Source organism: Coenobita brevimanus, chromosome 32 (assembly GCF_032717465.1).
Source record: "Coenobita brevimanus isolate Jiangsu-jjx chromosome 32, ASM3271746v2, whole genome shotgun sequence".
NCBI lineage: Eukaryota > Metazoa > Arthropoda > Malacostraca > Decapoda > Coenobitidae > Coenobita > Coenobita brevimanus.
In genome coordinates this window covers 3,657,094-3,684,002 of record NC_136985.1, presented here as the reverse complement: position 1 = coordinate 3,684,002, position 26,909 = coordinate 3,657,094, and the positions used below count along the sequence as shown (strand labels likewise).

The following is a 26,909-nucleotide window of genomic DNA, read 5'->3' as shown; positions in this document are numbered from 1 at the left end:
GAGGAGCTGGGGCGTCTGTCGGATCTTGATGGGTGGCTGGTTGTAGGGTAGCCAGTGGATTTGGTTGATCCTCATCTTGGTGGTTGGTGCCTGGTGTGAGGACAGTAGCTGAATGCTGGAGAGTGATGGGAGGTAGGTGCTTTTATGGGGAATGGATCTTATGTAATGGCTCAGGAAAATAAACACCAAACGTATTACTGTAAGAAAAAAATTTACTGAATCTGACTATGAATACAAACAAAATAATGTAGCTCTCTAAAGCTACTGTTACCTATGAAGGTATTGAAAATGTGTGTTTATTAAGAACAGCATGTATTGACCCCAGTGAGATTGTGTGTTCTTACCTAATTGTTCTTACCTAATTATATCTTTACAAGAATGAGTCAAGCTCGTACTGTCCCGTGTCTTAAACCATATTTATCGTACATATCCTTAAATTTGTGAATTGTTTTGGCACACACTATTTCACTCTGTAGTGCATTCCATTGATCAATTGCTCTGTTTGGGAAACTGAATTTCCTCACGTCTTTATCACCTCTCTTCTTATGCAGTTTTTTGCAGTGTCCTCTTGCTGATGCTTCCCCATATGTTAAGTAATCATTTATGTCTATTTTCTCCTTCCCTGATATGCATTTATATAGCATTATCATGTCACCTCTTTTCCTTCTCTCCTGTAGTGTTGGTAGATTCAGTTTATTTAGTCTTTCTTCGTAGCTTAGATCCCTTAAGCTTGGTATCCATCTTGTAGCGGTCCTTTGAACTTTTTCAATCTTGTCTATGTGTTTTTTGAGATGAGGACTCCAGACTACTGATGCATACTCCAGGGTTGGTCTGATGAATGATGTTATTATCCTTCTTAGCATGTCTTCATTTATATATGAGAATGCTATTCTCATATTTGCAAGCAGAGTATACATGCTCCGTACCTTTTCACTGATGTGGTCAGCCGGAGATAGTCTGTTATTGATAATCACACCTAGGTCCTTCTCTCTTTCTGATGTGTGTAGGGTTTTATTTCCTAACGTATAATCCCAATCAGGTCTTTTTCCACTTTTACCAAACTTGATTACATGACACTTGTCCACACTGAATTCCATTTGCCATATATTACTCCATTCATGAAGTTTATTTAATTCTTCTTGTAGCTCTTTACAAGAGTCTGTGTTAGTACTCCACTAGTCAAACATTTAGATAGCTTTCATTTCCAGTGTTACTGTCTATATCATTTATGTACACTAAAAACATGATTGGTGCCAGCACTGAGCCCTGTGGTACTCCACTAGTCACTTCTTTCCATGATGAGTAATTTCCTCCTACTACTGTTCTCATTTCTCTTTTTATGAGAAAATCTTGCATCCAACAAAACAGTTTTCCCTCGAATTCCTCCTTGATGGTACAGTTTCCATAAAAGTCTTTGGTGTGGTACTGTGTCAAATGCTTTCTTGAAATCTAAATAGATACTGTCCACCCATCCTTCTCTTTCCTGTATTGTGTCTGTTACTCTGTTATAGTAGCTCAACAGATTAGTAACACATGATATTCCTTTTCTGAAACCAAACTGTCTTTCCATTATCATATTGTGATCTTCTAGATGATTTACCCAAGCTTTTCTTATAAGCTTTTCTAATACCTTGCTTACAACACTGGTCAGTGATACTGGTCGGTAATTGAGTGGATTTTGTCTATTCCCTTTCTTGAATAAGGGGACAATATTTGCTTTCTTCCAAATATCAGGTAGTTTACCTTGACTCAAGGATTTCTTGAAAATTAAAAATAATGGTTTACTTAACTCCTTTGCACATTCTCGTAGCACCCAACATGAAATTTCATCAGGACCATTTGCTTTTCCTCTGTCTAATTTACTTAACTCCTCCTGTATTACTTTTCTGATATTTGTATATCTGGTAGTATGTGTGGACATGCATGTTCCACAAAGTCCCTCTCAAAATTTTTTTCTTCTGTAAAAACTGATTGAAAATAATTATTTAGTGCTTCACAAATATCTTTCTCTTGTGTATAGGTGATTCCCTCGTCCGTAATGGATTGTATTATATCTTTTACTTTGGTTTTGCTTCTGATGTAGCTGTAAAATAGCTTTGGTTGATCACTACTTTTATTTATGATATCCTCCTCAAACTGTTTTGGGGCTTCCCTCCTTATTCTTGTATAATCGTTTCTTGCCTGTTTGTAATTATTACATGCCCTTTCACAATTGTGTCTTCTGTATCTATTCCACAACAAATCTCTTCTTTCTTTTGATTTTTTTACATTCTGTATTGAACCATTTCTGTATTTTCTTATCTGCTTCTTTGTGCTGTGGGATGTACTTCTGGACTCCTATTTCATAAAATTCACAGAATTATTTATATACATCATTTAAATCTTGTCCTCTAAGCTCATTTTCCCAATCAACTTCCAAGAAATAATTCTTTAGGTCATGATAATTTCCATTTTTATAGTTTAGGCTCTTTTTGTAACTTTCATTGCTGTTAACTATGTCATATGCTATCCTGAAGTTGCAATTTAGTACTGCATGGTCGCTTTCGCCGAGTGGAGGGTGATATATTAAACTGTCAATATCATTTTCTTGCCTAGTATATATGAGATCTAGCATTGAAGGTACATCGAGTCCACTTTTTCTGGTGGTTTCCCTCATTTTGCGTTAGGAAAAACTCTTGCACGAGATCCAGGAGCTTTTGGTCCCAACAGCTTTCTTGGCTTATTATATCTAGAGTATTCCAATTTATATTTGTATTAAAATCTCCAGTTAGTTTAATTCTTTCCGATTTCTCTTCCATTTTATGTAGTAATGCTCTTTAACTCTGAACTGTACTCTCTGCCAGGTCCTCATATTCGTATCTTTCCCAAGTGTTTGATCTGGGTGGCATGTACAAATTGGCTACAATTACTTTCCCTTCAGATGTGTTGATCTCTACTGCAATCAGTACTATTTTTGAGGGTATATCTAGTTTTATTTCATTGACTTTTAGGTTTTTCTTAGTTAATATTATAATTCCTCCTCCTTTTTTTAAGTTTCTATCTCTTCTCCATATATTATATTCCTCTAAGTTTAGTATGTCATTTGATATCCTTGGTATTAATTTTGTTTCAGTTAGGCATATTATTTGTGGTTCATTTTCTCTGACATATTCATTCATCTCTAATAATTTAGATACCATTCCATCCACATTTGAGTACATCAGCTCAATCATCTTGTTTATATACTTGTCATGACATAGTTCTACTACCTTCCTCCTTTTTATTCCCTCCTGTTTATGAACCTCTTTCGTACCTGCAATCCTATTACTTTGTAAAAAAAAAAAATGTGTTCTTCTCTTCTGATCTTCCCTCATTTTTTGTGTTTGCTTCCTCCCTCTTCTTTTTCAGTAATTCCAGTTCCTCTTGTGTTGTCCCTCAGCAGCACCCTTGGCACCAGATGAACCATAGTGACTGTGACTGTGCAATAATAGTGATTGAGCAGTGACGAGGCGGAATAGTGAATTAAAGGGACAGACCAAAGCTTAGCAAGAATAGACACAGTGAACTACCATACAGTAATAAGATAAACACCAAAGCAGTGGAGTGAGTGACGGTAATTGATCAAAAGCAACCTATCTATCTATCTATTGCCAGACGCCTCAATCCCGTTTGGGGTGGCCACAAACAAATCGCCTCCACGTCGTCCTGTCCCCCGCCATTTCACTGCCCTGCTCCCAACTCACACCCCCTTCTCTCATATACCTCTCCACCTCATCCCTCCATCTCATCTTCGGCCTCCCCCTCCCTCTTCCCCCCTCCACCTCACTCACATACACTCTCTTCGTCAGTCTTTCACCCTCCATCCTCTCCACATGGCCAAACCACCTCAGTGTGTTCCTCATAACACTTCCTATCACATCCACATCCACACCACAACGCTCCTTTATATCCTCATTCGTCAGCCTGTCTCTCCATGTGACTCCACAGGCTCCTCTTAAATAACTCATTTCCACTGCTCTCACTCTTGATTTGTGTCCTTCCAACAATGTCCAAGCTTCACTTCCATACGTTAGAGTTGGTATCACAATACTGTCATGTAGTAACTTTTTCACTTCCATGCTCACTTCCCTACGAGTAGAAAATAACAAAGTGAACATGCTACCATTAGACTCTACCTCCTACTACCATAATCACCATTAGACCCCAGTGCCTTACACCCCCCCCCTAGTGAGAAATAGCTCTAGGCTCTCCACTCGCTTAGAGACCCTGGACTATACTAATTTAGAATATTCTGCCTCGAGTGTTGTTTTCACTGTATTCCCAAACAGTATCCTGCGAGATACTGTTAACCCTATCTAGTTATAAGAGTTTATGATCACCCAGAATATCGTGTCTGTAACATCTGCTGATTCCCCTGCCTGACTGAGTAATACACGTGTAAGGTTGTTGCATGGAGTTTTTGTGTCCTGCCTCTCTCTTATTTGTCTAAGCCCCGGTCTCGAAAGAGAGCCCCGCTACACGTTAGGTGCTTAAGGAACGGGAAGCTGAACCTAAAACACATAGCATTACACTGGTGGACAGCGGTGGTTCTTGACCCGGGCATACGAGAGAGGTAGTCAGAAAATACCGGAAAAATGGCAGCCAAACCGCACGTGCAATTACCTAAGTTTGACCCCGAACAGTACGATGTTCACACATATCTGGCGATCATCAAAACTTTACTAGATATTGGGTTTGAAAATGACCAACAAAAAATTAGTTACACTCTCACTGTTGGGCAAAGCGGCGGTTAATATAGCACCAAAAATCGTTCCGGAGCTCACCTGGCAGAACTCACGAAACTCGTGATCCAAGCCATCACCCCATCACTAGCGAAAGTGGTGGCACTATCCCAACTGCATAGTTTGACTTTCGACGGGAATGTAGATGATACCCTGATTCGGTCAAGATGCCTGGTCACCGCTGCCTTCCCGGAGGCAGATGACGAAACCCGGGAACAACATACCTTTAACACTCTCTTGAGAGTGCTCCCCAGTGTTGTAAAAGAACACTTTACGATCCATGACCCAACTGGAGACATGGATAAAGACATCCAACTAATATGGCGCCTCCTGACCTTCCACCCTGCACCCCAGCAGATCAACGTGGTGAAAAAGTTTCCCACCAAAAGTCCGGTTCCCTCAGTCAAGCCACGTCCGCCGATGCCCCGTACCAGCGCCTAGCCCACCCAGGGCACACCCCACACACTGGCGCCCTGCCCACAGGGAGAACCCCAACCTTATCCTAGTGAATCCTTGGGAATTCTCGGCATGCAGCTCCAGGTGCCCACTGCATGATATCTGGGACCAGTTGAAGGCTGCACGTTGGAAGAATACCACCCCAGGCCAGCGCAAAGTCTCCTCTCTGGAGGACGAGGCAACAGAGGACGAACCTGCACCTGTGGAGGAGACCGATCCTGGGGAACAGGAACTGGAGCAAGAAGGAGGAGGCCCCAGACAGCTGGATTTTCAGGCCTGCCCCTTCACCATCCCACGGTGGCGGGGGCCACTTCCCCCAAGTATTGCCCCCCAGTTTACCACAAGATGAAGCTGAACAGGGTGAAAGCCAAACTTCTGGTCAATAAGGGAGCGGCCAGATCCTGCCTTTACAGCCATTACTTCTCCGGCCACAACTCGACCTTTGGCCCGCTCTGCCCCACAGCTACTCACCTTGTGGACGCGGGGGATGGCCCCCTGCCCATCGGTGGGGAGACACGGGCCCTAAGAGTCGACACCCACCAATCGGTGTCAACCCAGCACCAGTTTATAATTTTTGACTCTTCCTGCCGGAATTTCGACTGGTACCTGGGGCTGGACCTGTTGCAGAAGCTAGGGGCCACCATAGATTGCCGCAACAGACAGCTCCAGTTCCGTGCACTGCCCGACCGTCCCCCTCGGGCTGTCTGCACCTGTATGCCACAGCCTCGCCTGGAAGACTCATTCCCCCCTTCCTTTTTCCCCCCATCCCCCCGTATTCCCCCCCACCTCCCTCTTTTCCTGCCACTGTTTCCGCCGCAGTCACCATTCCCCCTCATCATGAAGCCTGGGTGCCCCTCAACCGGCCCTCCGGCCCCTCTGTCCTATTCTCCCCACTCCTGCCGCCGGGAACCCTCTCGGCCTGCCTTCTGCCTCCGACTTTTCTCCCCCCGCATCGTAAGGCAGTCCGAATTGTCAAACTCGCCCCTTCACCCCTCACCCTCCCTACAGGGCTTGTAATCAGAGAGAGAGAGGAAGCCGAGTCCTGCACCCCTTCCCCCTCCTACTCCCCCGCCCCCCAGCCCCCCATTCCTGACCATCTCTCCGCCCACCAGTCAGACACCCTAAGCCACCTTCTCCTGGATTTCCAGGATCTGTTTGCGGCAGGGCCAGCAGACATCGGACACACCACCTACCTGGCTCACGAAATTCATACGACGGGCCTGCCGATCCGACACGACATCCCAATGAAAGAATCCTAAACAGCGGGAAGAGGAAGACCGCCAGGTGCAAGAGATGATTGAAGCTGGAGTCGTCTCCCCCTCCACCAGCCCTGGTCCTCCCCTGTCGTCCTCGTGAAAAAGAAAGATGGCACGATGCGGTTATGCGTCAACGACCACCAACTTAACGATATAACTACCAAAGACGCCACTCTGCTCCCATGCATAGACGATTCCCTGGATTCCATGTATGGAGCATCCTGGTTCTCTACCCTGGACCTCCAGTCGGGGTATTGGCAGTTTCCCGTGCATCAGGAAGATCGAGGCAAAACTGCTTTGTTGACTAGTAACGGGAAACATTACGAGTTCAATGTCCTGCCGTTCGGTCTCTGCAACGCCCCCACCACCTTCTTCAGGTTAATGGAATCCGTCCTCAGCGGTGTCACGTGGGAAATATGCCTCACGTACTTGGATGACGTCATCATTTTCAGCCAAACCTGGGCCGACCACCTGCAGCGCCTCCACTGGGTTTTTACCAGGATCTGACAGGCAGGCCTCAAACTCCGGCCCTCCAAGTGCGTTCTAGCCGCCAGAACCGTCTCGTTCCTGGGGCACGTCATCTCCCAGGCATGAATATCTCCCGACCCTGACAAGCTCTGCACTATCGCAGATATACCACCACCACAGGACGTTCACGGCATCCGAGCTTTCCTCGGCTTGACGTCCTATTACCACCGTTTCATGAAAGGGTTTGCACACATCACCAAATCCCTCCACGACCTGACCCGTAATGGGGAACCGTTCCTCTGGACGGAGGAGAGACGAGCTGCCTTCCAGCAGCTCAAAGACAAGCTCTTTTCTGCCCCCATCGTGGCTTTTCCCGACTACGCCCTCCCCTTCTGCCTCTACACCGACGTCTCTCTCCTTGCCATAGGCGCTGTGTTAGGACAAGTCCAAGAGGGCCACGAGCACATCATTGCCTGTGCCAGCCGTACCCTGAATCAGGCAGAGAAAATCTATTGCCACCACCAAGCAAGAATGCTTGGGCATAATCTGGGTGGTTGAACACTTCCAGGCATATCTCTCTGGGACCCAAGTCACCATCATTACGGACCACCAATCCCTACAGTGGTTACGACAGTCCGACACCCACAAAGCCCAACTCATCAGATGGCATGAAACCCTGGAGGAATTCAATTACGAGATCTCCTACCGACCCGGCAAGCTCTATACCAATGCGGACGCTCTCTCTCGGCTCCCCATCCACGCAGCCCAGCCGGAAACAGACTTCCTCCAGCAGTGGCACCGCAAGGAGTGACCCCCTTGGATTCCTCACCCCTTTTCAAAAACCCGTAAAGCAGGGCGATCACCTCCTGACCCCCTCCGGTCACATTCTCCTAGCCCCTGACACCATCCTAGACGCCCTACGACACCTTCACACCCACAATGGCATTCACTTGGGTACAAAAAACTGCTGCAAGTTTTCAACGACACCTACTGGGCAGCCAACCCTCCCACCCTCGCCAAAGAAATCATCCAAAGCTGCCGTGCCTGCGCCCTTGGTAAAAGCATCACACGCACCGAAGGATCATCGGGCCGTATCACTGCCCACAAACCCTGGCAGCTGTTAGCAATTGACGTAGTAGGGCCTCTGCCTCCAAAATCGGGCTATAGATACGTCATCACGTTCATAGTCACGTATTCCAAGTTCGTCGTGGCCTTCCCAGCAAAGGAACACCACGCTGTCACAGTAGCTGACGCGCTCCTTCAGCACATTTTTCCCTACTTTGGCATTCCCCAAGTGATCCACTCAGATAACGCGCCTGAATTCACCAGTAAGATCTGGAAGGAACTAGCCAATATTTTTGGGTACAACATCTCCCACTCCTCCCCCTACTGGTGTTACGACATGGAGGGGCTAAAGGACTATCTGATAGCCTGTAAAGTGTGCAACGGAAATTTTAGAATACCAAGTGGCAGTTAGCCACACCACGTCGTAAGCTTAAATGGGGGAAAATGGTGATAAAGTGTAAAACATACCAATGACCCAAAGGAGGAATGAAGTAGGTAACTAAAAATACTCAAATTAGTTTACTTAACACTAACTTAAAGCTACAAGAACAAAAACAAACAGGTTCAAACAGGATTGCCAAACTAGCTCTTGCAGAAGTTATCCTAAAGTTCCGAATGTTAATAATAAAGATAAACCAGAACATAAACTAGGCCTTGGGTTGTAAAACCTCTGGGGACTTGCAATACAGACCTGGCATAAAAATAAAGACTTAACACTAATATAACATGTGACATTAGCTAGGGCAATAACATTGATTCTAAATCAATAATTCTTATAAATAAGAGCAATATGAAAAGAACCTAATAACTCTATCATGTGCTGACAATACATTAACTTACGTGTGGCAGATAAACTACTATATTATAATAATATCCCCAGAACAGAGCAGTCCAACACACCGGTCTAGCTCAAGCCGTTATCTAACTCAGAATTTTTTTTTTCCTAGCCTATCAACCATTGGGGCCGAAGCCCCTGGTTATTAAGGCCGTATATATATATATATATATATATATATATATATATATATATATATATATATATATATATATATATATATATATATATATAATAATTTTAATTTTATTTATTTTTTGTATTTTTATTTTTTTAAATTTTTTCTTGGTTTTATATTTTTTATACCTTATATTATAAAGAAAAACTAATCTAAAGACCCTAAAACTAATCACCTAACAGACAAATCGCTAACCTATACTAAATCCTACAGAGACAAATAGCTAGGTTTAAACTAATGGTAAAAATACCTCGACTAACAGAGCACCAACGACTGCAGATATGTAATGCCTTTCTACATTACATACCTGCACTCATCACCTGGTGACTGTCAGTCGAGGCACAACCTAATATAGGGGACATCAATATATGAAAGGGAACCAGACGAGTCAGGAACATTTCCATATAGGTCAGCTGTCGGCCCTAATTAGAATAACTTAAGCAGGATGGTATAATGTATTTATATAATTTATACAATAAGTGAAGCACCTCTCCCAGCAGACCACCATCGACTGCAAGTGCCCAATACCTTCCTATATTGCACACTTGCACTCATCAGCTGGTGACTGTCAGGCGAGGAACTTGGCTTAATGTAGGGGACATCTATATTAGAAATAGATCAGTGGGAGGAGGAACTATTTAAAATATGTCAACTGTCAACCCTAATTAATATTACAATATATACATATTTACCGTTGATAAAAACCATAACCACACAGTAAAAAAGTCACATCACTCTGATCAGTCCGGTCTCTCTCAAGAAAGCCATCAATTTATCAGTCATAACAATGTCCCCATCACCCAGGATGGTGGAAAGGGTGAAGGGGACGTCTGCTGCGCCGCAGTAATTTATAAGTGAAACACGTTCACGAATAAATCGCCGACATCGCAGGATGATATGACTGATAGATAACACCGCATCACAGATGTCACAGTGCGGTGGGAAGCGTCTTTCCATATAAGGTTTCATATGTGTTAAAATGGTGGCATTGAGCCGTAACCGTGCCAACACTTTTTCTTCCAGGCGACTGGGGCGGTTGGCGGTGTCCCAGTAACCCAGGTACGGCTTACAAGTTGGAATATTTAGTCTGGTCCACTGACCTTGCCACAGAAGATTTATTGATTTCTTTCCGAGAGAGAGACTCGCCTGTAGGTCACGAGGAACGTCCCAAGTCTCCTCGAGCTCTACAGCCGACTTTGCAAGTAAGTCAGCTTGCTCATTGCCGTAGATACGACAATGACCAGGCACCCAGATCAGCGTGAATGACTTGTTGCATGAATGCAACTTATTAACGATGCGGCCCTGGATCTCTTGAGAGTCCGTAGTACAAGATGCAATTGCCTGAAGGGCTGATTTTGAATCTGAAAATATGACAAATGAGTCATGCCTAGAACTGAGAGCATAGTCTATGGCTTTGTCAATAGCAAAAAGTTCGGAGGTAATTACAGATGTATGAGTCGGCAACCGATACCTAAGTGCACATTCAGTTGACCACACACTTGCACCCACACATTCACTCGACTTGGAGCAGTTGGTGTACAATTGATGGGACCCCAAGTGACGAACAATGATGTTACGAAACAAGTGGTGGACCTCCGCCTCCGGCGCCTTGGCCTTTGGTGCTGGGAGCCATGATACATCCACTGTAAAGCCGGGTGGCTCCCAAGGCGCTATCTTTTTAAACACCAACTTGTCACAGTCACTGGGGTCCACACCAAGCTCCTGAGTCAGTAAGTGGAGGCGAACGGCAAGTGGCCGACGCACCCCCCGCAGAAGGTGGTGGTATTGACGCAGGGGGGTACAGGCCACATTGCCGATATTACTTTTCGTTAATGTCCTTATGCCATAGGACAAGGCCAGGTGGTCACGGCGAATACAGAGGGGAGGCACATTCGCCTCCACTTCCATACGAGTCACACGGGTACACCGGATGGCTCCAAGACACATTCGCAAACATTTATTCTGTAACATCCAATCCTTTCAGCGTGGCATCGGATGCCGAGCCATACACCTGTGCGCCATAGTCTAACTTCGATCGAATAAGGAACTTATACACCATTAATAAAGATTTTCTGTCGGCACCCCAGGTAGTACCCGCTAGGTACTTGAGGACATTTAACGGTTTATCACAAAACTCAGGAAGTCCCAGCCCGGCTTATATTACCTCAGGAAAGTAAGAAGGGTAACTCAGAGAAGCAAGAAACGCAACTCAATGAAGCTGGAGGGCAGAAGAGAAACTCAAGGTTGAAACCATGAGCAAATACAGGAAGGTGGTTCGAAACAGCTCTTAAACTATCGACACACAGCTGGGCCAGACTGTTTCCTACGATCTGATATTTATAAACTCTCTTCACAGAATGCTAAGCATGGTACTAACGAATGAATATGAAAGATTCTGAATATTACATATGAATATAAGCAATGTATATCTGCCATACGTAACTGGCCACAGGGAAATGCAGTGTGCGAGCGCAGCCATTGTACCCTCATGAATCAGCTCTGCACACGAATAGAAGCCACTAAGGACGATGACTGGCCCGCCTATGTAAAAATCGTACAATGGGGCATCAACTCCTGCCCCTGAGAGGACAGAATTTCGCCATATGAGCGAGTATACAGAGAGACATCCCTCCTGCTGCTTCTTTGGCAGCATCTGCAACTGCCCACCTCTGCTCTCATGGCGGACCCCGTACACCACCTCAAGCGCCGTTTGAACCACCTTCAACACAACCTAGACCTCATCCCCGACACAGCATCCAATCCCTACAAGCCAGGCGACACTGTCATGATCGCCCAGCTCCCCACCCCTCACAAACTCGCACCCCGCTTCACAGGACCCCACACCATCACTCGCGTCCCCAACCCCTATCAAGTCACTGTTAACTACCATCGTGCCCCTCGCACCCTCCGAAACCGGCACATGCGCCCCTACTGTGCTCCTGCCCCCACCACCCCAGCCCCATGCCCCATTCCGCCCCCTACCCCGGTGCCACCCCCCTTCCTACCTATGAATGCTACATCTCCTCATCCCCATCCCCCTCCCCCTCCCCCTCCCCCTCCCCCGCCACTTCCGCCTCCCCGGCCGCCACGCCGCATCACACCTCACCTGACAACTCACCTGCACCACCAACACCCTGCCGTTCCCCCACCCCTTCCCTACCCATGCCCAGCACCACGTGCCCTGCCCTCACCCCCACACCTCCACCTCCGCCCTCACCCACCGCCACCCCCACCCCCTCCAACCCACAGCACCCCCACACTCCCACTCCTAACTCCCCACACCCCACCTCAACCACCCATCACCCAACCACACGCACTCCATGCGCCTCACGCCCACACCAAGCCTGTACACCCACGTCACGACCCACACCAACCCTCAAAACAACCACCACCCGCTATGGTCGCCTTTCCTGCCCACCTGCCCAATACACCCACTCCCCCATCCCACCTGCCTCACCGCAAAATCACACTCCCATCCTTGCCCTAAACCATCTCACCCTCATGCTACATCCAGCCCAAATCCCAGCCACCAATTCTCCCCAGAGACACTACACCGCATTACCTCGGCATAAAACCCGACCCCTACCTTCCGTCTCAAGCATTCAGCACCACACCACACCATGGGCAACAACTACCACCATGAAGATACAGTGAGCTGTATGGGCACCGTCACTCAGACGCAACCAACGAGTCCGAGGACCACACCACCTCGTCCACTCGTCCACCCTCTTCCTCACCTGTGACGCAGAGCAGGACGAGAACACCGCCACCACAGCCTGGCACGCCCTCCTCCGACATCTACAGCCGATCTACGCCACCCACGATATGCAAGTCTACCACCTCCAGTCATGAGGACGTGACTTTTTCCAGCGGACGGTGGTAAAATGCAGCATAGTGCCCCCTGGAACACCCAGCCACCCCCACAAGGAATACAGCATAGTACCCCCATGAACTCCCGGACACCCGAACAAGGAGCCCACAGAGGAGCAGCAGCAGCGTGCCGGGACTCGGTGCAACAACTGCCTAAGTCAGCCTGGGCCGCGCGCCCCTATGACCAGGAACCCACCCACCGTCGCCACAGCAGCAATACTGCACTACCTTCCGGGCGAGCCTTCATCAACCAGCTTAGGGGTGGAGCTGTCTCTCCAGCTCCTGCCACACCCCAAAGGAGTCAGCCTGTAGCCACTCCTGCCTTTGTCAGGTGAAGGCCTGTAGCCTCTCTGAAGGTGTCTTCCTCTTTGAGACGGCCTGTAGCCGCTCGCCCCTCGCTTAGGAAGCAGCATGTAGCCATCCTGAGGGTAATAAGGAGATGGCCGGTAGCCACTCCCGCCTTTGCCAAGTAGGTGTTCTTCCAGAGACGGCTGGTAGCCACTCCAAACCCCTCCTGAAGGAGTCGGCCTGTAGCTGCTCCCGTCTTCGTCAGACGGCCTGTAGCCGCTCCGAAGGTGTTCCCCCTGAGTCGGCCTGTAGCCACTCCACACCCCTCCTGCAGAAGTCGCCTGTAGCCGCTCCCGCCTTTGTCAGACAGTCTGCAGCCTCTCTGAAGGTGCCCCTGGGTTTGCTGGCAGTTACTTACCCTCTCAGGCCATGGCCAGTAGCCGGGCCTTGGCGGCTTTAGCTGCGCCTCTCGGAAGCCACGGCCAGTAGCCAGGCCCTACGGCCGGAAGCGGCTGAGAGCCACCTCGCCGCCATAGCTTGACACCAGTTCCCTGACCCCCGACACAGAGGGCGTAGAGGAGTATTGGACAGGCCCGATAGCTTCCCCTGGCCTCTGGTCGCTACGACTGGCTCTGGAGGAGACCCACCTGACAGACCCCGATGCAGACTGGTGCCGCAGCCCCTACCTGTCAGCGCCACCCAGCCCTGGGAACCCCAGACCCTCCCCAGAACGCCTGGGCGAGAACTCCCTACACCTCGACGGCGGAGGAACTCTCCCTCCGTCAGGAGCCTGAACAACCGGTTCAGGCAGTTGTTCGGCCCCAGCCCTGAGGGCCACACTCCTGTTCCCAGCCTGGAAAGTACGGGCCCCTTCGCCACCCGCAGCCCCGGACGAGAGCAAACACCCCCGCATGTGATCCCGTGTCCTCTCAGCACGGCCTCCCCTGGTGGTGCTCCAGCCCTAGCAGTGACAAAGCTGGGTTGCCCCCCCCCCCACCGCACCCTTGCTGCCAGATGAACCCTTGTGAGAAATAGCTCTAGGCAGAACAGTGAATTAATAGTAATAGACCCAAGTGCTAGTAAGCAGAATAGACACAGTGGAATGATGATGGTCTAACAGTGATGAGGCGGAACAGTGAATTGTTAATAACGGACCTATGTACTATTAAGAAAGACCGACACAGTGCAATCACCATACAGTAATAAGATAAACACCCAAGCCATGGAGATTGTAACAGTAATTAATCAAAAGTCCCTTGCAAGTAGAAAATAACAAAGTGAACACACTACCAGTAAACTCCGCCTCATACTACCATAATCAGAATTAGACCCCAGTGACTTGCACCCTCCCCACCCTAGTGAGAATCATCTCTAACTTCTCCATGCGCTTAGAGATCTTGGACTATACTAATTCAGAATACTCCGCCTCGAGTGTTATTTTCACTGCTCTCTCTAACAGTATCCTGTGAGATACTATTAACCCTATCTAGGTATAAGTGTTCATAATCGCCTAGTATATCGTGTCTGTAATATTTGCTGATTCCCCTGTCTAACTGAGTAATACACGTGTAAGGTTATTATTGCCTGGAGTTTTTGTGTCCTGCCTCTCTCTCTTATTTGTCCTAAGCCCCGGTCTCAAAAGAGAGCCCCGCTACACATTAGGTGTTTAAGGAATGGGAAGCCGAAACTAAAACACCTAGCATTACACTGGTGGACAGCGGTGGTTCTTGAACCGGGCATACAAGAGAGGTATTCAGGAAATCCCGGAAAAATGGTAACCAAACCGCACGTGCAATTGCCTAAGTTCGACCCCGAACAGTATGATGTACACACATATCTTGCGATCATCAAACCTTTACATCTATCGGATTTGAAAATGATAAAAAAAAATCGCAGTCACACTGCCACTGTTTGGCAAAGCGGCGGCTAATATAGCACCAAAAATCATTCCGCAGCTTACCTGGAAAGTGGTGGCATTATCCAAACTGGTTAGTTTTATGTTTGACGGGAATCTAGACGATACCCTAATTCAGGCAAGACTCCTGGTCACCGCTGCCTACCCGGAGGCACATGATGAAATCCGTGAACAACATACCTTTAACACTCTCCTGAGAGTACTCCCCAGTGTTGTAAAAGAACACTTTACGATCCATGACCCAACTGGAGACATGGATAGAGACATCCAACTAATATGGCACTTCCTGACCTCCCGCCCTACACCCCAGCAGATCAATGTGGTGAAAAAGTTTCCCACTAAAATTCCTGCTCCCTCAGTCAAGCCACGTCTGCCCATGCCTCGTACCAGCCCTATCCCAGCGCCGAGCCCACCCAGGGCACACCCCACACACTGGCGCCCAGCCCACAGGGAGAACCCCAACCTTATCTTAGTGAACCCCTAGGAATTCATAACATGCAGCTCCAGGTGCCCACTGCATGATATTCGGGACCAGTTGAAGGCTGCACGTCAGAAAACTACCACCCCAGGCCAGCGCAAAGTCTCCTTTTCAGAGGACGAGGCAACAGAGGACAAACCTGCACCTGTAGAGGAGACCGATCCTGGGGAACTGGAGCTGGAGCAAGAAGAAGGAGGCCCCAGACAGCTGGATTTTTAGGCCTGCCCCCGCACCATCCCACAGTGTCAGGGGCCATTACCCCCAAATATCGCCCCCCAGTGTACCACAAGATGAAGCTGAATGGGGTGAAAGCCAGACTTCTGGTCGATACAGGAGTGGCCAAATCCTGCCTTTACAGCCATTACTTCTCCCGCCACAAATCGACCTTCGGCCCGCTCCGCCCCACAGCCACTCACCTTGTGGACACGGGGATGGCCCCCTGCCCCTCCGTGGGGAGACATGGGCCCTAAGAGTCGACACCCACCAACTGGTGTCAACCCAGCACCAGTTTATAATTTTCGACTCTTCCTGCTGGAATGACGACGGGTACCTGGGGCTGGACATGTTGCAGAAGTTAGGGGCCACCATAGATTGCCGCAACAGACAGCTCCAGTTCTGTGCACCACCTGACCCTTCCCCCCGGGCCATCTGCACCTGCACGCCACGGCCACGGCCGGAAGACTCACCCCTCCCCCCTGACTTCTTTCCCCTCCCTCTCCCCCTCTCGTGTCCCCCCACCACCCCCCTCCCTCTTTCCCTATCACTGTTTCCTCCGCCGTCACCATTCCCCCTCATCATGAGGCCTGGGTGCCCCTCAACCGGCCCTCTGGCCCCTCTGTCTTATTCTCCCCCCTCCTGCCACCGGGAACCCTCTCGGCCTGCCTTTTGCCTCCGACTTTCCTCCCCCCGCATCGTACAGCAGTCCGAGTTGCTAACCTCGCCCCTCCGCCCCTCACCCTCCCAAAAGGGCTCGTAATCGGAGAGATGGAAGAAGCTGAGCCCTGTGCCCCTTCCCTCTCCCACTCCCCCTCCCCCCAGCCCCCCATTCCCGACCATCTTTCCGCCCATCAGTCAGACACCCTCTGCCGCCTTCTGGATTTTCAGGATCTGTTCCGACAGGGCCAGCAGACATTGGACACACCACCTACTTATCTCATAAAGTTCATACGACAGGCCCACTGATCTGACAGCTATCCCAATGAAAGAACCCTAGACAGCGGGAAGAGGAAGACCGCCAGGTGCAAGAGATGATCGAAGCTGGGGTTGTCTCCCCATCCACCAGCCCCTGGTCCTCCCCTGTCGTCCTCGTGAAAAAGAAGGGCACGATGCAATTCTGCATCAACTACCGCCGCCTGAACGACGTAACTATCAAAAACTCCACTCCACTCCCACGCATAGATGATTCCCTAGATTCCCTGTACAGAGTGTCCTGGTTCTCTACCCTGGACCTCCAGTCGGGGTATTGGCAGGTTCCCGTGCGACAGGAAGACCGAGGCAAAACTGCCATCTCGACTAGTAATGGCAAACATTACGAGTTCAATGCCCTACCGTTCGGTCTCTGCAACGCCCCTGCCACCTTCTCCAGGTTAATGGAATCTGTCCTCAGCGGTCTCATGTGGGAAATATACCTCGTGTACTTGGATGACGTCATCGTCTTCAGCCAAACCTTGGCTGACCACCTGCAGCGCCTCCGCTGGGTTTTAACCAGGATCCAACAGGCAGGCCTCAAACTCCGGCCCACCAAGTGCGTTCTGGCTGCCAGAACCGTCTCGTTCTTAGGGCACGCCATCTCCCAGGCATGAATATCTCCTGACCCTGACAAGCTCTGCGCTATCACGGATATACCACCATCACAGGACGTTCACGGCATCCGAGCGTTCCTAGGCTTGACGTTCTATTATCGCCGTTTCGTGAAGGGGTTTGCCCACATCACCAAACCCCTCCACAACCTGACCCATAAGGGGGAACCGTTCCTCTGGACGGACGAGAGACGAGCTGCCTTCCAGCAGCTCAAAGACAAACTCGTTTCTGCCCCCATCGTGGCTTTTCCCGACTACCCCCTCCCCTTCTGCCTCTATACCGACGTCTCCCTCCTTGCCATAGATGTTGTGTTGGCACAAGTCCAGGAGGGCTGCAAGCACATCACTGCCTGCACCAGCTGTACCCTGAATCATGTGGAGAAAAACTATGTCGCCACCAAGCGAGAATGCTTGGGCATCATATGGGTGCTCAAACACTTCCAAGCATATCTCTCCGAGACCCAAGTCACCATCATTATGGACCACCAATCCCTCCAGTGGTTACGACAATCTGACACCCACAACGCCCAACTCATTAGATGGCGTGAAACCCTGGAAGAATTTAATTACGAGATCTACCGACCCGGCAAGCTCCATACCAATGCGGACGCTCTCTCCTGGCTCCCCATCCATGCAGCCCAGCCGGAAACAGATCTCCTCCAGCAGTGGCACCACAAGGAGCAACCCCCTTGGATTCCTCCCCACCTTTTCAAAAAACTGTACCGGCAGGGCGATCACCTCTTAACCCCCTCCGGTCATATTCTCCTGGCCTCTGACACCACTCTCGATGCCCTACGCCACCTTCACACCCACAATGGCATTCACCTGGGTACCATAAAGTTGCTGCAAGTTTTCAACAACACCTATTGGGTGCCCAACTCTTCTGCCCTTGCCAGAGAAATTTTCCAAAGCTGCCGCGCCTGTGCACTTGGTAAGGACATCACATGCACCGCAGGATCGTCGGCCCATATCACCGCCCACAAACCCTGGCAGCTGCTAGCAATTGATGTGGTAGGGCTTCTGGCTCCAAAATTGGGCTATAAATACGCAATCATGTTCATAGACACGTATTTCAAGATCGTCGTGGCATGCCCAGCAAAAGAACATCACGCTGTTTCAGCAGCTGATGCCCTCCTTCGACACGTTTTTCCCTACTTTGGCATTCCCCAGGCAATCCATTCAGATAACATGCCCGAATTCATCGGTAAAATCTGGTAGGAACTAGCCAATATATTCGGGTACAACATCTCCCACTCCTCCCCCTACTGGCCCCAGGGAAATGCAGTGTGCGAGCGCAGCCATTGTACCCTCATGAATCCGCCCTGCACACGAATAGAAGCCACTAAGGATGATGACTGGGCCGCCCATGTAAAGATTGTACAATGGGACATCTACTCCTGCCCCCGAGAGGACGGAGTTTTGCCACATGAGCGAGTACTCGGAAAGACACCCCTCCTGCTGCCCTTTCGGCAACATCTGCAACCACCCACCTCTACTCCCATGACGGACACACTACACCACCTCAAGCGCCGTTTGACACACCTCCAAAACAACCTGGACCTCAGCCCCGACACAGCATCCAGCCCCTACAATCATGGCGACACCGTCATGATTGCCCAATTCCCCACCCCTCACAAACTCGCACCCCACTTCACAGGACCCCACACCACCCGCATCCCCAACCCCTATCAAGTCACTGTTGATTACCACGGCGCCCCTCACACTCTCTAAAACTGGCACGTACTCCCCGTCCTCGCTCCTGCCCCCACCGCCCTGGCCCCACACCCCATCCCTCCCTCTACCCCAGCGCCGCCCCCCCCTCCTACTGACGAGTGCTACATCTCCTCCCCATCCCCTTCCCCCTCCACCTCCCCTGCCACCTCCGCCTCCCTGGGCCGCCACACCACCTCCGCCTCCCCGGGCCACCACACCACCTTGCACCTCACCTGACAACTCACCTGCACCACCAACACCCCGCTGCTCCCCCACCCCATCTCTCCCCGCCACCCCATCCCCCACGCCCAGAGCCACATGTCCCACCCACGCCCACACACCTCCACCACCGCCCTCACCCACCACCACCTCCTCCAACCCATCACACCCCCACACCCCCACTCCTGACTCCCCGCACCCCGCCTCAACCACCCCTCGCCCAACCACACGCACCCCACACGCCTCATGCCCACACCCACCCCGCACACCCAACTCGTCACCCACACCCACCCTCAAAACAACCACCACCCGCTCTGGCTGCCTCTCCCACCCACCCGCCCGATACACCCACTCCCCCACCCCACCCGCTTCCCCACAACTTCACACTCTCATGCTACATCAGGCCCAAATCCCAGCCACCTATACTACCCAGAGACGCTACGCCGCATTACCCCAGCACAAAACCCGACTCCTACCGTCTGTCTCAAGCATTCAGCACCACACCACACCATGGGCAACAACTACCACCATGAGGATCCGACGGGCTGTATGGGCACCTTCACTCGGACGAAATTGCCAAGTCCAAGGACCACACCACCTCCTTCACTTTCTCCGCTCCTCCACCACCACGTCCACCTTCTTCCTCACCTGCGATGCAGAGCAGGATGAAAACACTGCCACCACAGCCTGGCACGTCCTCCTCGGACATGTCCAGCCAATTTACGCCACCCATGATACACACGTCTACCACCTCCAGTCATGGGGACGTGACTTTTTCCCAGCGGACGGTAGTGAAATACAGCATAGTGCCCCCTGGAATATCCAGCCATCCCCACAAGGAATACAGCATAGTGCCCACGTGAACTCCCGGACACCCTCAGAAGGAGCCCACAGAGAAGCAGAAGCAGCGCACTGGGATTTGGTGCGACAACAGCCTAAGTCAGCCCGGGCCACGCTCCCCTATGACCCGGAGCCTGCCCGCCGTTGCCATAGCAGGAATACTGCACTACCTTCCGGGCGAGCCTCCGCCAACCAGCTTAGGGGTGGAGCTGTCTGTCCAGCTCCTGCCAGCATCCCAAAGGAGGCGGCCTGTAGCCGCTCCTGCCTTTGTCAGGAGACGGCCGGTAGCCTCTCTGAAGGTGTCTTCCTCTTTGAGACGGCTGGTAGCCTCTCTGAAGGTGTCTTCCTCTTTGAGACGGCCTGTAGCCGCTCACCCCTCGCTAAGGAAGCAGCCTGTAGCCTTCCTGAGGGTAATAAGGAGATGGCCGTTAGCCGCTCCTGCCTTCGCCAAGGTGTTCTTCCGGAGACGGCTTGTAGCCGCTCCAAACCCCTCCTGATGGGGTCGGCCTGTAGCCGCTCCCACCTTGGTCAGACGGCATGTAGCCGCTCTGAAGGGATTCCTCCTGAGACAGCCGGTAGCCGCTCGCCCCTCGCTAAGGAGATGGCCTGTAGCTGCTCCCGCCTTCATCAGATGGCCTGTAGCCACTCCGAAGGTGTTCCCCTTGAGACGGCCAGTAGCCACTCTAAACCCCTCCTGAAGGAGTCGGCCTGTAGCCGCTCCTGCCTTCGTCAGACGGCAAGTAGCCGCTCCAAAGCTGTTTCCCCTGCGTCAGCCTGTAGCCGCTCCCACCTTCATCAGACGGCCTGTAGCCGCTCCGAAGGTGCCCCTGGGTTTGCTGGCAGTTACTCACCCTCCCAGGCCACGGCCAGTAGCCGGGCCTTGGCGGCTTGTAGCCGTGCCCCTGGGAAGCCACGGCCAGTAGCCGGGCCCTACATCCGGAAGCAGCTGAGAGCCGCCCCACTGCCCCAGCTTGACATCAGTTCCCCAACCCCAGATGCAGAGGGCGTAGAGGAGTATTGGAATGGCCCTATAGCTTCCCCCGGCCTCTGCTTCCTACAACTGGCTCTGGAGGAGACCCACCTGACGGACCCCGACGCAGACCGGTGCCGCAGCTCCTCCCTGTCGGCGCCGCCCAGCCTTGGGGACCACAGTCCTCGGGAACCACAGACCTTCCCCAGAATGCCCGGGCGGGAACTCCCTACACCTCAATGGCAGAGGACCTCTCCCTCCATCAGGAGCCTGAACGACCGGTTCAGGCAGTTGTTTGGCCCCAGCCCTGAGGGCAACACTCCTGTCCCCAGCCCGGAAAGTATGGGCCCCTTCGCCACCCGCAGCCCCGGACGAGAGCAGACGCCCCCGCGCGTGATCCCGTGTCCCCTAAGCACAGCCTCCCCTGGCGGTGCCCCAGCCCCAGCAGTGACAAAGCTGGGATGCCCTCCCCTGCCGCACCCTTGCCGCCAGATGAACCATAGTGACAGTGACTGTGAAATTAAAGTAGTAAAGCAGTGACGAGGCGGAACAGTGAATTAATAGTAACAGACCCAAGTGTTAGTGAGCAGAATAGACACAGTGGAATTATAATGGTCTGACAGTGACGAGGCGGAACAGTGAATGGTTAATAACGTACCTAAGTACAGTTAGGAAAGACTGACACAGTGTAATCACCATACAGTAATAAGATAAACACCCAAGCCGTGGAGCTTGTAACAATAATTAATCAAAAGTCCCCTGCAAGTAGAAAATAACAAAGTGAACACGCTACCAGTCAACTCCGCCTCATACTACCATAATCAGAATTAGACCCCATTGCTTCACCCCCCCCCCTCAGTGAGAAACATCTCTAACCTCTCAACGAGCTTAGAGACCTTGGACTTTACTAATTCAGAATACTTCGCCTCGAGTGTTGTTTTCACTGCTTTCTCTAACAGTGTCCTGCGAGTTACTATTAACCCTATCTAGGTATAAGTGTTTATAATCGCCCAGTATGTCGTGTCTGTAACATCTGCTGATACTCCTGTCTGACAGAGTAATACACGTGTAAGGTTATTGCCTGGAGTTTTTGTGTCCTGCCTCTCTCTCTTATTTGTCCTAACCCCCGGTCTCGAAAGAGAGCCCCGCTACACGTTAGACGTTTAAGGAACGGGAAGCCGAACCTAAAACACCTAGCATTACACATGAAATGAGAAATGGTTTCCTGTTCCTGCAGTAAATGTCTTTTCTTTGCTTTGCTTGCCTCAGTACCCTCGAATACCATTATCCGTCGTGCAAATATCACTGATAACATGGGTAGAACACCTGATACGTGTAACAAATATGGCACTGAAGTGTTATTACGTGATCCACTCAGTGTGACGACTTAAAGGGACTCGGTCATACAACCATGATATTGTGAAATATCCATACTTTTCTATAATACGTTTATTATTGCTAAATAACTAATAGGCAAACTCGCAGTATGTAGAGGAATTTACTAATGCATTAATCACCCGTCCGTGGCAAATTGCTGGGGAGTTGAATGGCGGACAACAAACCACGTAACATATCTCTTCTTCTTTCAGGCTATATGTAATCAATAGTAGGTGGAATTATTTCAGTAAAATCATTCCGTGTTTTATTACCTTATGGGAGTATGGAAGTTAAGAAGTCACTGCATGATGGTATTGTGATCCCTACCCTGACGTATGACCTTGCAAGAGGGGAACAAGTCAAGAGTGAGAGCAGTGGAAATGAGTTACTTGAGAGGAGCATGTGGAGTGACGTGGAGGGACAGGTTGATGAATGAAGAAGTGAAGGAACGTTGTGGGGTAGATGTGGATGTGGTTGAAAAGATTAGGAGAAATACACTAAGGTGGTTTGGACATGTGGAGAGAATGGAGAATGAAAGACTGACTAAGAGGGTGTATGTAGGTGAGGTGGAGGGAGGGAGAGGGAGGGGTAGACCGAGGATGAGGTGGAGGGATGGAGTTGAGAGGTATATGAGGGAGGGGGGGTGAGTTGGGGGGAGGGTAGTCAAATGGTGGGTGGCAGAGTGACTTGGAGGCGTTTTGTCTGCGGCCACCCTTTGCGGGATTAGGGCGTCGGGCTATAGATAGATAGATAGATAGATTACCTTATGTGCAATGATACTGTCCATCATTATTGTTTATATCCCACCCATCTCTTTATCTCTCGTTTATAAGAAGCGATTCCATTGCAGCTTCACTGTGTTGGTAGGGCAGTCTGACTCAACTACCTGTCGTTCAGGAAGAGTAGAGCGGGCCAAACACCCTCCACCACAGGTGTCTCAGGGAATCGTGAGCGCGATAGTACTATTGCAGACAGGAGTTCTTAGCCACCCTCGTCCAGCCAACCCGTGAATGTGGCAGCGTCGCATTCATGAGCACAGAAGTTGCCTTCGATGCATTTCTGTCGAAAAATATCCCTTCAGCTTTGGGCTTGTACTAATGGATAAAGAAACAGTACTATTTACTTTGAAAGTTTGACTCTGATAATACGAATATATCATAATGATTATTTAATAACTTGTTTCTCGTATACAGCCAAGCAAGTGACAAATATATATATATGGTTCCACTCCAAGACTTCCTATAGGTTTGAACCAGCGAACAGAGTGAACAAGTTCGAAACATTGATTTGTTAACAGAAGAGAGAGAGAGAGAGAGAGAGAGAGAGAGAGAGAGAGCGTGTATGGTGGGCGCCTGTGAATTTTGGAATAATGAGATGGAGGCAGACTGGCAGAGGGAAATGCAAGGGATGAGAAACCCTGGATTTCTGTGATCCATTGAAAACAGGCCACAGTGTGAGTATTTCTTCCATCGGTCACTTGAACTTGCATTGCTTTGTGATAATTTTTTTTAGGATTGCTTTCGTTGAAGTAATGAATTAGGAGATAAATGCTGTTGGTTTAACAAAAAACTGTGCTTAAGAAAGTAATTTGCCTCTCTGTCCAGAGAGAGATATCCAGTTAATGAGAAAAATACTCATGAGTTTGCCAAAAATCTCCAGGTGCCAACCACCAGAGAGAGAAAAAAATGCGAACATAAGGCATTTAACAGAAGTTAAGGCCCTCTCCCACTTCGGCGTAAATAGGCACGATGAAGCCACGATGAAAATCGTGGCCGAAGTCGGTGATGTGTCGACGATTCTGACCAAGAATCGTGGTGTCGGCGTAATACCGGCGACACAGGTACGACAAAACGCCGACACCTCGGCGGAGTATACGATATAACCGGTGACTAGTAGCCGACATATCGCCGATATGTCGGCGTAATGCACAAGCATTATTCTAAATTCAAATTTTAACGGTTTTTTCCAAGGCGATTCAAAGGCGATAAACGTTCAACGGCGGCGTGCTGTCGACGATGTGTCGTCGATGTGTCGGCGAATGCATCGGTGCAAGAGGCACGACGTAATTCCTCTGAGTTCGCCTACATGTTGGTGCAGTATCGGCGATATGAGCAAGATCATCATACGATTCATTGGCGACTTAGGCAGGACTATATATATAGGTGGCCAAGTGAGATGCCTCCCATTCTAGTGCCAGAACCTATACAACATGGAACACACCCTGGACACTGTCATGGTGGGGACCCACTTCATCTCACTGCGAAAGTTTTGTGGTATCATTGTGGAATCATTGTGGATGTCGTTGAAGAATACCAGCAACGAGTGACGGATGAGTTGGAGGAGCAGGAAAAAAGGGAGGAAAGGCAGAAGAGAACACAGAAGAAGAGAAGTATATGGGTGCGTTCGTGGATACAACAGAGACCAGAATATGGCCAGTGGGAGCATCTCATCCCGGAGCTCGTCATGAATGACCAGGAATCATTCAAGAACCTTTTTCGCCTTGACAAGGACCTGTTCATGGAGATTTTGATGAGAGTGGGCCCACACATCCAGAAGAAGGATACCAACTTCAGGAAGCCACTTGAGCCAGGCCTGCGACTTGCAATAACACTTCGCTATCTGGCCACTGGTAATACCTTCCGTGATTTACGTTTCGGTTTCCGTGTTGCTGATAACACTATTTCAAAAATAGTATCTGAGACCTGTGAGGCAATAGTGAGCGAGTATATGGAAGAGGTCATTGTTTGCCCCTCCACACCAGAAGAATGGAAGAAAGTTACCATAGGTTTCTCCGACAGATGGAACTTCCACCACACCATAGCTGCACTTGATGGTAAACACGTGGCCATTCGTCCCCCAGGGAAAAGTGGTTCCTACTACTTTAATTACAAGGGCTACCACTCACTTGTCCTACTAGCCCTAGTTGACAATGATTACAAGTTTCTTTATGTAGATGTCGGAGCCAATGGTGCCAACAGCGATGGACACATCTTCAATCACGCCGAATTGAAGCATGCCCTAGAAACCAACGCAATTGGATTACCTAACCCAGAACTGCTAGAAGGACGAGATCGACCAGTGCCTTACTTCATCATCGAAGATGACGCCTTTGCCCTAAACTACTACCTACTGAAACCTTATCCTCGTCGAGCCATGACGTTGGAAGAACGCATCTTTAATTACAGACTGTCCCGGGCCAGACGAGTGGTGGAGAACGCCTTTGGGCTATTGGCCAACAAGTAAGTAATGTTAAATGTTAGGTACACGTGTGCCTTAACAGAGTCACTATTTTATAGATTTTATTTGTTGTGTGTGTGTGTGTGTGTGTGTGTGTATATATATATATATATATATATATATATATATATATATATATATATATATATATATATATATATATATATATATATATATATATATGTATATATATATATATATATATATATATATATATATATATATATATATATATATATATATATATATATATATTTCTGTCATTCGATACATCTTTGTCCGTTTAGGGCAAACGTGTGTTTTCATAAGTGAACATTCCAGTAATGGTAGCTGGAAGATGGTGTAGTGTTTAATAATGTTATACTTGGCAGGTTTGCAGTTCTAAATTAATATATGGCTTTTTAAAACCAACAGAATATCCAAATACTTAAAGGGGTGCAGGTAGGGGGAGCCCTGTCTGCTGCCACTTTGTACACGTATGAAATAATTTATGTATTTTGTTGTTAACACTTTTGCCCTTTCCCTTATTTATTTCTACAGATTTCGGGTGTTGCTGACGACCATGCTCATGAAGCCTGAGAGGGTGGAGGCTACTTTAATGGCTTGCTGCTGCCTTCACAACCTAATAAGAATAAGGAAGCCCTGTGAAGTAATAACAGCAGCAGATGTAGAGGACCCTCAGACCCAAGAGGTAACAGCAGGTGCCTGGAGGAGTGAGGACTCTATGCGGGCCCTGGATCAGGACAATAACGAGCGGGGTCCCATGGCAGCAAGGAACCTGAGAGACTACCTGAAGGCGTACTACAACTCACCACTTGGAGCAGTCCCCTGGCAAGACATGTACGCCTAAACATAACTATGAGATGTATTTAATGAATGTGTGAATAGGTGTATGAATAGATTTGTTATCTATAATGTTCCATTTATCATTTACATATCAATATAACATATTCGTATGCTCTTGTTCTGATGTAAATAAAATAACACACACCGTCAACACCTGTTGTTTTCTTGCCTTTCTTGTAAAAGACCTATATGTTACCAATTTTTTGCATGCTTTGTAAAAAATAAAATATATATATATATATATATATATATATATATATATATATATATATATATATATATGTGTGTGTGTGTGTGTGTGTGTGTGTGTGTGTCTGTGTGTGTGCGTATGTTTGTGTC

At 49.2% G+C, this 26,909-nt stretch overlaps 1 pseudogene; it reads left to right on the top strand.

The window, feature by feature from the left end:
* Positions 1-6,475, top strand: part of LOC145395650 (uncharacterized) — a 167,707-nt pseudogene extending 161,232 nt beyond the window's left edge.
* The last annotated feature ends 20,434 nt before the right edge of the window (positions 6,476-26,909 follow it).